Raw genomic sequence first — 6,644 nt, forward strand, 5'->3', positions numbered from 1 at the left:
TTGATTGTCAGGGTTGCCGTAGGCAGGGGCAGCCTCTGGCTCTGTTTACCCAGTGAAGAAAGCCACTCCTTCGGGGGTGTAGCTTTCTCTGCCTGCTTATGGTGACTTTCCCATGGGTGAAGTTGAGAATGGCAGGTCAGGGTATGTACTTGTGACTCGCTAAATGACTCTTTTGTTTTCATCAAAGGACTGAGTTAGAGGTAACTGCTTAGCCAGGCCTTTGTCTGTATCAAAGATGGATATCTCCAGTGTTGGGGGGAGGGGTGGCTTTCCCTCCTCTGTTCCCTTTGAGAAGGAATGAGGATGTCAGTTTTGTACTCACGCTGGAGTGTTGGTTCCTAGGTAGCCTCTGGTCTGCTATCTGCAAGATGAAGATATCTGCTACTTGTCAGTTCTTGCTGGTGTTGAGTAAAATCTGCTCGTATTTGTCCCAGACTCTCTGGGTTGTAGGCATGGTTGCTTTGGACGCCACCACAGCTGCCACAGCTGCCCCAGCCGCCCCAGCCATGGCTGCTGGAAAATGCTCAGATCTGTCTCTTTACCTGGATTTTCCCTCTCTGGTCAAACTCTCTGTACTGTGATGGCACACTTGGTGTGCCTAGGACTGTTCACTGGAACACTAGAACTGCTTTCTACGCGAGAACTTGTTTAGCCACCAGGCTCTTCTCCACCATCTTCTCGAAATTCCTGAAGGTGTTTAAATATTACTGGAATTGTTTTGGAATAAATAATGTTCACCTTGACTATCTTGAGAAAAAATTGGTTTCTCAGCACTATAGGTAAGAACTTGAGTGAAGGAAACAAAAGGAAAAATGAAGAACAACTCAACACACACATTCAAAAGAAAAAAAACAACCCAAGAAAACAAGTTAACTCAGTACTCAAGAACCTGCAGGAAATGCAAAGATTTTTTTTAAATAGCTATGATAAGCTTATCAAAATCCTGACTACATGGGAGTCTACTGTTGTGAGGATAGTGGTTAAAGCTCAGACTGAACAGAAAGATTTGTACACAATGCCAGGCACCTGTTATTCTAAATTCCAGGAAGAATAACATGAAGTAGATTGAGCCCACAATCATACACAAGTAGGAAGCGAGATTCTATCTGAAAGTTAATCAGGATAATTTAGGGCTGGGTCATGCCAAAGTGTTAAGAAGATCCATTTAGGAGACACAAGACACTCAATTCCAATTCTAATATTATGGGTATTAAAGAAAAAAACTATGATTTTAAATAATGGGAATAATTGTAAGATTTGAATATTTGAGTGGAGAAAAATGCATGAGAGAGATAGAGTTTACCCATGTTGCAATGCTTTGTACTTAAGTGATAATATTATGTGGTACTCCAGACATAACAGAGTTACCTTGCAAATGAGCATGGATGTGCATTTGGGTGAAGGAAATACTCTACTTACACAGGTGTAAATTAAATACTTTTTTGGGGGAGATTTTAGTTCTTGATCTAAGAGCCTAGGTGATATCTCTGAGTCTTTTCTCTCAAGGCTATCACTCTACTACTTTGAGCCACAGTTCCAATTCTGATTTTCTGTTGGTTGTTTGGAGATAAGAGGCTCATGGACTTTCCTGCCCAGGATGGCTTCAAACCATGATCGTCAGATCTCAGCCTCTTGAATAACCAGGATTCCAGGCCTGAGCCATCCATTTTTTTAACAATTTAGTAAATTGTACAGTTACAGATGTTATAATTTATCATTATAACCTTTATAATATATGTGTGTATGTTTATATCAATGCATGCATATAGAAATATTTTAACATATTTTTATATCTACAGTAGATTTATGAAATCATCCTTCATTATAAAATAACATGGAAACAAGTTTAATGAGGAGCAAAGCAAAGGGAATTGTCATGTTTCTTGTTGTTGAATGAAATATGAATTGTGAGAATCAGTTTGAGAAAACCATTTAACAAAATGGATAATGACTATTAATTCCTATCCCTTTATTTGCCCATATTGTGCATCCTCACACATGAGTGTCAAAGTAAAACCACACTTTTTTGCCTTTGTATTTAAATCATATGTTATAATTTAGCGGTTATGTGAAGTAATCAAATAAAGATTAAAATAATAGTGAGACTATGAGTTAGAGCTGAAAATTATTTTAAATATGATAATAGCTAATTAAATTCCATATCTCTTACTTTTACTCTATTGTCATATCCCTTATTCCCACATTAGGAAAGTACATAGAAGATTCTCACTAAATTATGTGTAAAATTATGAAAAAATGTGTTAAAAGAATATGGGCACATTGGGGCTAGTAAAGTGGCTCAGTGGTAGAGATTTTGCCTTGCATGCATGAGGCCCTGGGTTTGATTCCTCCGCACCACATAAGCAAAAAGAAGAAAGCTGGAAGTGGTGCTGTGGCTCCAGTTGTAGATCGCTAGCCTTGAGCAGAAAAGCTGAGGGACAGCACCAGAGAGGCCCAGAGTTCAGGCCCCTCGACTGGACAGAAAAAACAACAACAACAACAACAACAAAGAATATGGGCACAGTGTGGTTTTAGCTGATTGAGACCTGTAGGCGGTAGTGTGTTTTTGAGGACTTGATAAACGTTGTGATGGAGATGAAGAAAGGGATATTCTTATTCTGGAAAATTGGCTAGAGGATTGCTCACATAAAAATAGTTATGAATTCTTCCAAAAGGTTACAGTAAAATCGCTCTCACTATCATGTTCACTACTGCACTATTCACCGTAGAGGACTTATGGAAACAGCCCAGACGACCTTTAGTGGAGGGATGGTTGGACAAAGTGTTGCACAAATATACAATTAGGCTGCACTCATCCATTATAAAGACTGTTACAGCATTTGCAAAGAAATGGATAGATCTAAAATTATGTTAAGTAAACGAAGTCAGAGCCAGACACACCAAGGGTGTGTATTTGGAAGCCAGTATTTTATGCAAGTTAAACAACAGTATTAATCAAAGCATGCTATTTGCAGTGGAGTATTTATTTATTTATTTATTTTTGGGTTCGGTCATAGGGCCTGAACTCTGGGCCTGGGTGCTGTCCCTCAGCTCTTCAGCTCAAGGCTAGCGCTCTACCTCTTGAGCCACAGCTCCACTTCTGGCTTTTTTCTTTTTGCTTATGTGGTGCTGAGGAATCGAACCCAGGGCCTCAGGCATGCAAGGCAAGCACTCTACCACTGAACCACCTTCCCAGCACTGCAGAGGAGTATTTAAAAGGTGTAATTTCTTATAAAAGTGAACTTTTAATCCAACAGAATGAATACCAGGAGACTATCACTTGGAAAAGGTGAGGGGAAGTCAAAGGGAAGGATTAAATAGACTTCTGGAAGTAGAGAGTGAAGCCATAATATTCAATGCAGATAGTATGAAACTAGAAAAAATGAAAGTGGGGTGAGGTTTGGAAGGATGTGAGAAAGTTATGTAAAGATCCATTGTAATTATAAACAGATTCGTTGAATGGAAAACCCTTTGTACAACTATTTTATAAAAATATAACTAAAAACGATGGGGCTGGGAAGGTGGCTCAGTGGTAGATCGCATGCCTTGCATGCCAGAGGCCCTGGGTTCGATTCCTCAGTGCCACATAAGCAAAAAGAAAAAAAAGCCAGAAATGGCGCTGTGGCTCAAGTGGTAGAGCATTAGCCTTGTGCTGAAGAGCTGAGGGACAGCGCCCAGGCCCAGAATTCAGGCCCCATGACCGGACCCAAAAAAAAAAAAAAACAAAACAAAACAAAAAAAAAACGATGGAGACATCTGATCTTAAACAATGAGTCAATATGATAATTTCCTGCTCAGAAATTTTCTTTGCAGGTATTTTCCTCATAATGACATAAAAGTGAACAACGCAATTAATATGAATATATCACTTTGCATATCCTATATAGACACAATATAAAAATCGCAGTAAAAATATTAGAATATATCACATGATAAAATAACAGGTAGAAAGTATCAAACTCTGATTGTTTTTCCAAGTACTTTACCTTTGGTATCTAATTTAATCCTCACAATAATCCCATAAAGTGGAACTACTTCTATTTTTAATTTTAAGATGATGATATTAAGTCTTCAGAGTTACAATTACTAGTACAACATTGCACACACGGTAACTGTCAGCCTGCGGTCTATTCCCACCATATCAAATAACCTCATTCTATTTTGTAACTAAATACCAGCATTCAGTCTACTAATTCTAGGAAAATATCCCAAAATTATTGTGCACACTCTAATAATATTTCACTTTATCTTTCTTAGAAAATAGGTAACTAAGCCGGATACTGGTGGCTCATGCCTAAAAAGCCATCTACTCAAGAGGCTGAAATCTGAGGATTGTGGTTCAAAGCCAGCTCTGGCAGGACAGACTGTGAGATTCTTACCTTTAATAAACCACTAGTAAACTGGGAGTGGCACTGTGGTCCAAGTGGTAGAGTGCTCGCTTTGAGTGGAAGAGCGCAGGGACAGTACCCAAGCCCAGAGTTCAAGCCCCATGACCAACAACAACAACAAAAAAAGAAAATAAGTAACTATAATATGAAAACTCCAAGTTCATAATCACTTATACCTCCTTGATGAAAGGAATTGCTAAACTATAACATTCTTGATTTCTAGCTCAAAATAGTAGAAATCATATTTTATCCCTTCACTCAACACTGCACTGCCTGGTGACCCCATCTCTAGTTAATACAGTCTTACTGAAAGAATGACCTGCCCAATTCCTGACGGAAACAGACTGCAGGTCTTTTGGAGCAATCATTTCCACATTGTAGTTCACCTAAATTGTTTACCATTAGAAGTATTTTGATTGGTTTTTATACCCAACATTTTTAGAGAAATGTACTACTTTAAAATGTTATTAAAGAAAGACTGATATAAAAATCACTTTGACCCCAGATAAATATTTTACCTTTCATATACCCAAGAATGCAGTCTGACCTATCATTAATGTTAGGAATGAGAGGTTAAAAATCATAGAAACCAAGACCTAAGTATGAATTAAAGACTCTCCAACTTGTGAATACAATTGGTTTAAAAAGACATCAATACTACTGCATTTTAAAATTCCCTATGAAAATGATAATGATTCCCTATGATAATGATAATGATAATGATAAACTATTAACACTTAAAAATAACTCATTTTCTTGGGAGTAGGACACAAAACACAGGTTAATCCTAATCGTTTTAAAAGACCTTTATTTATACAAAAACTCACTCATAACTATAAAGATTATAAAACTAACTGAAGTACAGAGACACAAAGGAAATAATTTAACTGCATCATGTACATTCAATGGACTGTTAATAGAAAACAAAGTTATACTAATAATTAGCTTACCCAAGTCACTTACATTCTTTTATTCTATTCCATTTACTTTCATAAAAACTGGGTTTTCATAAAATGACGCATAAAAAAGACTATATACCCACTTACATTTTCAGATCTTAACAATATTTATTTCAGAAATTTTGGCTCTATAGTCAATGAAATGAAATAATACTAAAATATTCAAAGGATTTTCAGAAATTGCAAGACTTGCTCTGGGATGTTATGTATATTGGAAAAGATATTCAAAAAGCCTTTTTTGTTAAAGTTGCCATAGTTACTCCCACAAAAGAGCCATTAGTAAAGATCCCTGTGCATGTACAAAATACCTTCAAATGCATCCACAATCTGGACATGACACATGCTTTTTGTTTATTCGTTTTTGAAAGGAATATCTAACAAGCATATCCACAATACTTATTTTCAGACAATAAGATGAGATGTTCAAACATAGTATGGGTTTGATTATCTCTTAGTGAGAATAGATATGATCTTGCAAAGAAAGTTATTTTCAACAGAAATCCAGAAAGAGTTTATCCAACTTGTGTTTCACAGGAATAACCAGAGAGTAATACCTGTTTGGTCAAGTCGGTCCAAATCACTCCATGAGTGTATCTTAAAAGTATAACCAATTTAAGAAGTCACATACGTATTTTGTACTGATAATCAACTTACAGCAAAATAACTTACTACCTAATTATGTCTGTATCTTCTTACCCAACATACAATAAGAGCTGAAAGCGTTCTCTTTATCTAACTTAATGTTATAAATGCTTTGATTATGATGACGTTATTATTAGACAAATAATATATACAGAAGGGTGGTTCCACTGAAAAGACATGACAGAACACTGATATATAAAAACATTGCAACACAGTTAGCTCTTTTCAGCTTCACCCTGTCCACATTGGCAAGCAACATTGCAACAGCACATGCACACATATACACATACACACATGTTCGCACATGTACACACACATATACATGCATGCTAAATTCAGGATTTATTGTACAAAAAAGTTCAAATAAAATTTTAGTGATTAGGACAAATGATAATATGCCTTATTACAAAATAATACATAAACCATCACCACGCATGTTACATTTTACCTGCTTCTCCACATGTGACCACTTAATTTATTTTTAATTAATAAATTACCTTATTAATTAATTTATTTGTTTGGTGTTAATACTAGGGCTTGAACTCAGGGCCTGGCTTTGTCCCAGAATTTATTTTTTGTTTCAGTTTTCTCAAGACTAGCATTTTACTGCTTGTACCACAGCTCCATTTTTAGCTTTTGCTGGTTACTTTCAAAT

This window comes from Dipodomys spectabilis, unplaced genomic scaffold (assembly GCF_019054845.1).
Source record: "Dipodomys spectabilis isolate Male_0828 unplaced genomic scaffold, ASM1905484v1 ptg000323l, whole genome shotgun sequence".
In the NCBI taxonomy this organism is placed as follows: Eukaryota; Metazoa; Chordata; class Mammalia; order Rodentia; family Heteromyidae; genus Dipodomys; species Dipodomys spectabilis.